We start from the raw sequence: 10,715 nt of genomic DNA on the forward strand, positions 1-10,715 counted from the left end.
CTGAGACGCAGACAGTGGAGGAAGATGGTATCAGGGTATTTAGGTCATAGCGCCACGATGAGGAGTCCCACAGGACAAACAAAGGCGTCATGATCGAGGCAAACAGATGCGTCGTGATTGAGGCAAACAGAGGCATCGTGATTGAACACAAACCTCTCTGATATTGAGGGCTAATGGCTGGGAGGCCAGGAATGATCACCTAATGGCTGACGACTCGCTGTCTCTCACTTTCTCTATATATATATATGTTCTTCTCTCTCTCTGACCTCTCTCTCCCTCTCTGTTCGACGTGACACTGACAGCTCCAGGGGCTAAGACAGAGGAGGAAAAGGGGAGAGAGCTAGAAATACAGAATGAGAGAGATAAATAGAAAGGAAAAAGTAAGAGATCCAAAGGAGAGACGTCGTACTCTACAGCCGTGACCCACATCGCCAGCAGGTGGCGGTAGCAGCGTACACCAGCTGTGGTTACCGCCACTGATCCGTCCGTCACAGCATCAGAGCCAGCCTGCCTCATGTTCCTCATTTCCCCATTTCTGGGATCCTGGATCGCTGCCAATCAGAATGAAACTGGATGTAGAAGTAATCTATGTCATGGCTGTCTTAATACCCTGATACAGTGATGAAATCATTTAATCACAAATCATCAACATCTCCCTCTCCTCTCTCTGTTAAACTCTGCTGTTACATTAAAATGTTTATTTAAAAAAATAAAAATAAGAGCCTCTCTCTGTGTGATTAAGAGGAGATTTAAGCACTCTGACAGACAGACAGCTCCTAGCCTAGCTCTCCCTGTCTGATGCCGTGTGATGGGTTTTGTTAGCACCCGGGACAGAACGTTAGGTGTCACTTGTAGAGATGACATTATATCAGCATTATTCCTGTCTGACACATGTTATCTGCCTTAACAGAGTTTTAGGGAGTTTTAACTACAGCGCTGCTTAAGGGCTTAAGGATGGAGGGGTGGCGGTAATGGAGGGATAGACGGATAGAGATCACTCTGGTCTCTTCACTCACAGTCACACTAGGCTACTGTGGTTTGTGTGACATGCCAAATGTACAGGCCACAAAACGGACCGGTTAGATAATACTCAAATTCTACTGACTTCAGGTCTGATGATAAATGTCTAAAATATTTCTATTAGTATTTCCAAATTCCAAAATGTAGAACAATCCTATTGGGCACAGATGTCAATTCAACGTCTATTCCAGCCAGTGTGTTCCCAGTGGGAGGGAACAATGCCATTGTTCAGTTGTAGGCCTTTCAGATAGTTATTCATCTTCGTTCATTGCCATACACAGCAGTGGAAAGGTAGGGCTAGATGCTGGTGTGGAGCACAATGTCTGTCTGTGTGTCGACTTCCTGTGGTGTTCTCCCTTCAGTGTATCACCCCCTGGCCAAAGCTACACTGTCCCGCTCCATCTCTCCACCTCATATCTCACTTCATCCCTCGCTTCAGAGACGCAACACAGACACAGAAGAAAAAGGGGTCTATGTGGGGGTCCAAACATTTGATGTCTTGTGAGTTGTGTGTTGGGGAGCATATTGGTGATGAGGATTTTACTCCGTTTTTCATGCGTTATTTCTGTCCTGCACCTGAATCAATGGGATGCGTGTATATTTTATTTTCCAAAGGGTCATGATAAACTGGCAGTGGAGTTTTGTGTGTGTGTGTGTGTGTGTGTGAGAGAGAGAGAGAGAGAGAGAGACGAGTCCTGATGGTGAGTAATGTTCTCCAGGCCTGGCGGCTGGCACTGCTCTGTCTCCCTGCAGGTGGGCATGAGTCACCGTACACACACACACACACACACACACACACACACACACACACACACACACACACACACACACACACACACACACACACACACACACACACACACACACACACACACACACACACACACACACGCACGCACCACTCTGCCAGAAGAGAAGCCACCCATAGCTCCTTGACCACCTCAGCCTCCTACCAGCCAGCAAGGCAGAGGACGTAGCAGCCAACTGGCCAACGTGCACCGAGACAAGCCAGCACTACATACCCGTACAGCACAGGAACAATGTGCCCTTCTACTTTCCCTCTCTCTCACTCTGTCTCTGTCTTGGTTGCTCTCTCTTCCCTCTCACTCTTTCTCTCCCTCTGTTTCTGTCCCCCTCTTGCTTTGCTCTTTCCCTCCCTGCTCCACTGCTCACTGCTCTTTTTCTCCCTCCCTCCCTCTCTCCCTCTCTCCCTCTCTCTCTCTCTCTCTCTCCCACTCTCCCTCTCTCCCTTTCTCCCTTTCTCCCTCTCCCTCCATTATCAGTCACTCATATCTTATGGAGTCATATTTAATGGTCTGTGTACTGTACAACACTGAAAACCATCTGTAAATCGATGTTCTTTAAGAGGTGGCTTCACCCTAGGTTGATGGATTCATCAATAGAACACGGTATTTTGGTGTGTGTGTGCGTGTGTGTGTGCGTGTGTGTGTGTGTGTGTATGTAAATGTGTGTGTGTTTTAAGTACCATAACATACATGGCCTCTAAGTGCCGATAAAACGGTTAAACACTGTAATTGTAATTTACTCCCTGCGGTGTTGAGATTCCCAAGAGAGGTAACACCACTCGACATACACACACACACTCACACACACTCACTCGTCTCGTCCTCTGCATGTTTTAAAAGGGTCCAGTTGTAAAGAATACACCACAAACAGCAGTTCCTCTCTGCATATTCAACATCTCTCCCCTGCAGAGTCAGTGGTTTGATCTTTACATGGGAATAGACTTCAGTCCTCTCCCCTCTCTGACTACCACTGTGGCCTGGCACACCCTGCTGGGAGTTGTTGGTCTCCCCTGGTCTGTTAGGCTGTGTCCCAAATGCCACCTTATTCGCTTTATGGTGCACTACTTTCCATTTATAGTGCACTACTTTTGGCCAAAATTAGTGCACTATAAAGGGAATAGGATGCCATTTGGGACTTAGGCTTACCAGGTCCTACTGGTATTTTAGGGGCCACAGGGTTAGAGCGGTAGCTGTGATTTATCATGATTCATCCCATCTGCTGTGAACTAAAGAATAGCAGAGCTGGTTACAGAGTCAAAGGGACTAGTTCTCTTAATGAAGATAGACGTTGCCTTGCTCCTACGACCTTCGTGAAAGTGCAGTCAGAGTACTCACTCTATGTGTGCATGTGCGGGTAGTCTTTGATTGCACACTCAGGTACTTTTGTTTGTGCGTGTGTGTATATACATGTGTGTTTGTGCTTGTGAATGCCTGTGTGTGGTCTCTCACCCCTCACATCAATATTGCACTATGCCCTGGGGCAGCTCAGGGACGGAGTTACTTTGCTCTCCTCCTTTATCTCTCCTCTCCTTTTCTCCTCTTCCCCCTCTTCTTCCTCCTCCACGTCCTCTCTCGCTCCCCTCCTGAACCTTCAGCCTTGTTCACGGTCAGCCTCCCTTCCCACAGAGAGTACTAACACAATAACAGCCTAACCGTACAGAGAAGAACACTCTCTTAGTCAGAACATCCGTTCCCATTAGTTAGTTCAGATGAAACATCAATGAAATGACATTTCACAGAACTCCTCTTTGAATCGACTGTGACCCCGCATGTTCAGGTAGCTTCACAGTCAGAGAACCAATGCCAGCTGTAGACAATGCCAGCTGGAAGCAGGGTTGTAACCTTGTGTTTGTTCCAGGCTTCGATACGAGCGGAGTGTGAGGAGATGTGAGAAGGAGAAGAAGAACACAGGGAGCTTGGACAGGGTCAGGGACAAATAGTAATGAAGACTCATCTTTGTGTTTTCTCTTGGAGCTACAGAGCTATGGAAACTGCTGCCGTACACAGATGCAGAACCATTCCCTTGTCTTGCCTCCCGTGACCTGTTCTGATGTTCTCAGACCTGTGGTTGGAGGCTGAATAGCAGCAGATCGCTATGTTTTCTTTCTATTAGCCATAAAAGCATCAATAGCTCTTCTCTCTCTGTCTCTCGCTGTTTCTCCATTTCTCCTTTACTGTTCCCCTCTCTTCTGTATGTGTGTGTGTCTGTGTTGTCAGCATAGTTAATCTGTTCCAGTGTCACTGCTGTTAATCCCTACAGTATGATGACACTGTGTCTCTCTTTTAACCTCTCTGCTGAGACAGGGACAGGAGACAGAGGGAGGAGGTAGAGGGAAATGAAGAGACGGAGAGAAGAGCTCTAGCAGGAGAGAGAAGGGAGGGGAGAGGGAGAGATGAAGGAATGGAGAGAAGAAGACACAGACAGAGAGAATAAGAGATTCCGTCTGAGGATTTATGAATGTAGGCAGAGAGATAGGGTGTGGGGGGTCACATAAAAGGCCCATTGTGTGTGCGTGTCTCATTTTGTGTGTGTGTGTGCATGTGTGTGCGTGTGTGTGCGTGTGTGTGTGTGTGTGTGTGTGTGTGTGTGTGTGTGTGTGTGTGTGTGTGTGTGTGTGTGTGTGTGTGTGTGTGTGTGTGTGTGTGTGTGTGTGTGTGTGTGTGTGTGTGTGTATAAGCGGTGTGGTGCCGAGGGTTAACTGAGCTGCTCTGTCAGTGCCGTTTGATTAGGTGATCTCAGCTTCATATTCCCCACAGGAGAATAAAGAGCAGCTATTTCCTCTGCAAACACAGAGCAGGACAAAGGAGCCATTGACGGGAGTGGGGGGCCCTCTCTGAACCCCCCAGACCCAGGCTCTGTTAGTGGGGCCTGACGCGACCTGTGTGAGATTGTGTGTTTGTGAATGCGTGCATGCGTGGGTGTGTGTGCACGTGCATGTGAGAGTAGGAATAGGACTGAGTGTGTGTGTGTGTGTGTGTGTGTGTGTGTGTGTGTGTGTGTGTGTGTGTGTGTGTGTGTGTGTGTGTGTGTGTGTGTGTGTGTGTGTGTGTGTGTGTGTGTGTGTGTGTGTGTGTGTGTGTAGGACTGACTGGGATCAGGAAAAGACAACATTACTCACCGTGCCCCCATCCCTGGTCCTGGCGAGTACTGCTGACTGAGGCTGGCTAAGGCAGAGAGGAGAAACACTCCCCCCAGAATGTTTACTGTATAAGGGACACACTAGACTCGAGGGGGGCCCAAGACTAGAGTTTGATGTGTGGTGTACTGAGATCAGCTTTACATACAGACGCACACACACCCCCTCCCCACACACACCTAAAGCATAAATCTGTATGAAACAACGTGTATGTGTGTGTCAAGTAATACTGCAGGAGTAAATAGAGATTAGGACCTCTGTAACAACACTGGGTTGTTTTATTGTTATTGACTGTAATTGCCAATATGTTATTTTTTAAATGACGACTTCGCATAAAAACTCAACAAAAATCCACAATGACTTGCGGTGATAGTAGATAGAAATGGCTGCAATGCACTTAACCAAAGCATTCCAGTGTGAATTCCAGTGAATGTGAGTTAATATAACTACATTACAGGGACAACAGTCAGACATATTCAGTGGGTTTGGCTGGACTCCCAGTGACAGCGTAGGGAGGAGGGAATGAGGGATTTTCAGGTCTCTCCAGAGATGTTCAATCGGGTTCAAGTCCGGGCTCTGGCTTGGCCACTCAAGGACATTGTTCTGAAGCCACTCCTGTGTTGTCTTGGCTGTGTGCTTAAGCTTGTTGTCCTGTTGGAAGGTGAACCTTCACCCCAGTCTGAGGTCCCGAGCGCTCTGGAGCAGGTTTTCATCAAGGATCTCTCTGTATTTCGCTCCGTTCATCTTTGCCTCGATCCTGACTAGTCTCCCAGTCCCTGCCTCTGAAGAACATCCACAGCCTGTGCTGCCACCACAATGCTTCACCGTAGGGATGGTGCCAGGTGTCCTCCACAAGTGACACTTAACATTCAGGCCAAAGAGTTCAATCTAGGTTTCATCAGCCCAGAGAATCTTGTTTCTCATGGTCTGAGAGTCTTTAGGTGCCTTTTGGCAAACTCCAAGCGGCCTGTGCCTTTTACTGAGGAGTGGCTTCCATCTGGTCACTTTACCATAAAGGCCTGATTTGGTGGAGTGCTGCAGAGATGGTTGTCCTTCTGGAAGGTTCTCCCATCTCCACAGAGAAACTCTAGAGCTCTGTTAGAGTGACCATTGGGTTCTTGGTCACCTCCCTGACCAAGGCCCTTCTCCCCCGATTGCTCAGTTTGGCTGGGCGGCCAGCTCTAGGAAGAGTCTTGGTGGTTCCAAACTTCTTCGATTTATGAATGGTACCCTTCCTCAGATCTGTGCCTTGACACAATCCTGTCTCTGAGTTCTACGGACAATTCCTTCAACCTCATGGCTTGGTTTTTGCTCGGACATGCACTGTCAATTGTGGGACCTTATATTGACAGGTGTGTGCCTTTCCAAATCATGTCCAATCAATTGAATTTACTACAGGTGGACTCCAATCAAGTTGTAGAAACATCTCAAGGATGATAAATGGAAACAGGATGCACCTGAGCTCAATTTCGAGTCTCATAGCAAAGGGTCTGAATACTTATGTAAATAAGGTCTTTCTGTTTTTTAGTTTTAATACATTGGCAAAAAAAAAACAGTTTTTCACTTTGTCATTATGGTGTATTGTGTGTAGATTGCTGAGGATAAAAAATAAAAACATTTTTTGAATAAGGCTGTAATTTAACAAAATGTGGAAATGTCAATGGGTCTGAATACTTTCCGAAGGCACTGTATATAAAGAGAATAGGGGCAGCTCTTGCCAGACAGAGACAAAATAAGAGAGGATATTTTGCTCTTATCCAGAACGACTTACATGAGCAATTAGAGTTAAGTGCCTTGCTCAAGGGCTCAGAAAGTTGTTGCACTGTCAGAAGGTGAGTGAAGCTGGTGCATGAAGTCAGGTGCAGGAGAGCAGAATGAGTGAGCAACGTACTTTACACAACAAGCCGCGTGCGGGAGTCTGTGCCTCTCCTTGTTCGGTGCCCGGCGGTCGGCGTCGCCGGTAAACTAGCCATCGCCGATCCACTTTTCTTTTTCCTTTGGTTTTGTCTTTGTTTTAACACACCTGATTTCCATTTCACAATTATTTCTTCCTGTATTTATTTGTTCCTGTTTCCCCCATGGTGTTGTGCAGGATTATTACATGTTCAGTTAGGTTTATTTTGCCCAGCACCAGGGGAAACACAGGAGAATCAGTACAGGAACAAACAATTGTGAAATGGAAAACAGGTGTGTGAAAACAAAGACAAAACCAAAGGAAAAAGAAAAGTGGATCGGCGATGGCAAGTAGACCCGGCCAAGCCAACCGCTGAGCGCCACCCGAACAAGGAGAGGCACCGACTTTGGCGGAAGTCATGACATTCACCTAGTTGGCTTTGAACCAGCAAGTTTTTGGTTACTGGCCCAACGCTCTTAACCACTAGAATAACTTATACAGGGAATCCCAATTCAGACCAGGGTCTCTTTTTAAATGGTGTCCTGTATAACAATCAACAATCCAAACATTTTATACAGATACAATTACAAACAGAGCAGAAATTATATACAGAGGAAAATTATTAGACTTTACAAGTACATTTCACAATGGACAGGTTCTGTGTTAAAGTGACCCAATGGAATCAGGATCCCAGATTTTATAATCTTAAGGTTCTTCCTAGAACCATCTATGAATGGTTCCACAAGCCCCAAAATGTATTTCTTTATGACAATATATGACATATATCACAAGGCCTTTCTTTGAGGTACTAGTTATACCCTGACACAGTGGTGTTGGGAAACTCCTGCTTTACAGACCACACCAGGTCTGCAAGTCACATTATGCTAATAATTTAATTTATATTGGAATCCAGCCAGAGTTAGGATATCCAACAAGTGTAATTTTTTATCACCCGCGATCTGCATTCAGAATGACTGCCAGTGCAGGGAATACAGTATTGAAGATTGAATACTGAGACTACCGCAAATCATCTCAGTAATGGGTGTAACACATCCAACTACTAACAGATTGGATTCCTTTTGAAAAAAATGTATGCTATTTATCATTGTGTAGCTTAAAATGAATCAACCAATCAATGTATATAAAAAAGTATATACAGTATATATATACAAATGAGAAAATTGCTATTTAGCAAGTTATCTGACTAGCTAACATTAGCCAGCTAGCTATTGTTAGGAGAATGAATTTAGATTATTATTTTTTTTTTAGGGACTCCTGAGAAAACCAGCAAACCAGGCTGTCATCTGGTGAAACAGTGGATGTAAAGAATCTAGCTAGCTAAAACATTTACTGCAAATTGAATGTACAATTGCGTAAGCTTGTCTTGCAATGCAGCTGAAGTAACATAGCTAACTATTTACTTCCTTATTGTGTAGTGCTGTATGTATATAACTGTGTGTCTAAGGATGTGTAGCTAGCTACAGTATGGAGCCGATCTGTGTATGGACCCTAAAACATTTGGTATGAATATTAGTTCAGAACCTATCTATGAAACTCAGCTATCATAGTTGTTGTATCAACTTTCAAGTCTGAATGGCATTAAGGAAGCCTATGTGTAACCGGTGTGAAATGGCTAACTAGTTAGCGGGGTGCGCGCTACTAGCGTTTCAATCAGTGACGTCACTCGCTCTGAGACCTTGAAGTAGTTGTTCCCCTTGCTCTGCTCTTTTGTGGAGTGATGGGTAACGATGCTTCAAGGGTGGCTGTTGTTGATGTGTGCAGAGGGTCCCTGGTTCGAGCCCAGGTAGAGGAGAGGGACAGAAGTTATACTGTTATCTATGGATAGAGTAGAATATAATAACTTTATTGTGCCAAGGATGCAAGTCCTATATACACATACTGTAGTTATTACCACGCATGAGATTCTCACATTGTCGCCTGTACATTTTTTTTTTTAATGTATTTTTATCTTACCTTTATTTAACCAGGCAAGTCAGTTAAGAACACATTCTTATTTTCAATGATGGCCTGGGAACAGTGGGTTAACTGCCTGTTCAGGGGCAGAACGACAGATTTGTACCTTGTCAGCTCAGGGGTTTGAACTCACAATCTTCCAGTTACTAGTCCAACGCTCTAACCACTAGGCCAGCCTGCCGCCCCATTGAATCTATTCACTGATCATGTAACTCTTCCTTGGCAAATAAAGGTGCGGTTCAGGTATGAATCTCTTAAGACATTCTTTTTCAGTCATATCAAACTCCATTATTTGAATGATGCTGTGTCTGCATGTATGTATTACAATTATACACTTCAACAGTGTTTACCACTCCTGCTCCTGGGACATCAATGATTACACATTGTAACTATGCAATAGACTAGAAACATGATTGATTTGTAATTCATATATACAGAAAACAATTACTATGCACATCTAACTCCCTTCATCTGCATTAATCTGAGGACACAGGATAGCATTTCAATGAGATACTTAGTTTCAACCAGTGGAGAATGTGAAACGCTTTGTTGAAAGAAGTTCATTATCCATGTGTTATAAATGCATTATAATTATGATAATTGTAATATTATATTATAAATACAAGTTGAATCTGTACTTCAATGCTCATATGGTGTGCATTATAAAACGAGGAAGAAAGACGAGGTGGGGAGAGAAGTGGAGAAGACAGAAAGGGAAAGAGATAAGAACAGTGGCAGACAGTATATGATTCATGAATTACAGTGCTACTCTAATATTCTCTCAGTTCATCACAATTGCTGTGTCTCCTAACCAGCCTTGGGCCCCCAGTTGGCCTGAAGGTTATCTTAAGAGCGGGTGGTGTGGCGATGACAGGACTGGCTTCCTCTCTCACATCAAAACATACCTGCAAACGAGTGACAAATGGATAGAGAGAGAGCATGATTCGGCCTTGTTTTTTAAATTCTAATTCATTTTTATTTCAATGTAAAGCATCTCTTTAATAATACTTCCTATTGACCCGACCAAGGGACATCTCACCTATGATCATGCTGTGCCCTCTGTGTCAGGCAGTTTAGATGCGGGAGTGGTTCACCAAAACAGTTGATATAACCTCGAGGATTTAGGTAGAAGGGGGAGAGGGATGAAGTGAAGAAGAGAGACTGTTATTGTGTGAGTGTGGTCTCACCTGGTGTCCACACTGAGTGGCTACAGAGTACTGTATGCTGAAAAACAGACACATGAGAACAAACAATTGAAGATAATGTCAATAGAAGATACTGTATGTGATGGAGACACCTATCGGAGTGTACCTGAAACATTTATATATATATATATATATATATATAATTCTCACCACTTGGTTATTGCAAGGCTAACCCCCAGGGAAATCATGACTTGGCAGCAACCGATAGCAACAGATAGTCCAGTGAAAATGGCTGTGTTTGTCTGGTGTAAATCTGAAAATAAGCAGCTGACATCTTAAGGGTTTTTTAATTAATACATGTGAGACAGGTTCCATGTACCACAAGACAGACAGAGATGGAGAAAAAGAACACAGAACAGTTTAATTACCTCTGGTTATGAACACTTTTTCCAGCAATACAGCTTCCACGGCCTGTTCCTCGGATAGTGAACATCTGGCAATATCTACATTTTCGACCCCTTGATCAGCTCGCTCTCTGATAGTAAAGAAAACAGCTTGATTTTTTTATAGATATGAAAACAATAACTGAGATATGACCGTTCAATCTAAAGCAGCGGATGTCATTTTCAGGATACGTCAATACAGCCCAGAGCTGCTTATCTGAGATGACATCTTCGTAGGTGTCCGCTTTGACTTCCTATGTGTCGGGAAAAGGTTGTTTTCAGAACAATTATTTTTG

Source organism: Oncorhynchus masou, chromosome 26 (genome assembly GCF_036934945.1).
Source record: "Oncorhynchus masou masou isolate Uvic2021 chromosome 26, UVic_Omas_1.1, whole genome shotgun sequence".
Taxonomy (NCBI): Eukaryota; Metazoa; Chordata; class Actinopteri; order Salmoniformes; family Salmonidae; genus Oncorhynchus; species Oncorhynchus masou.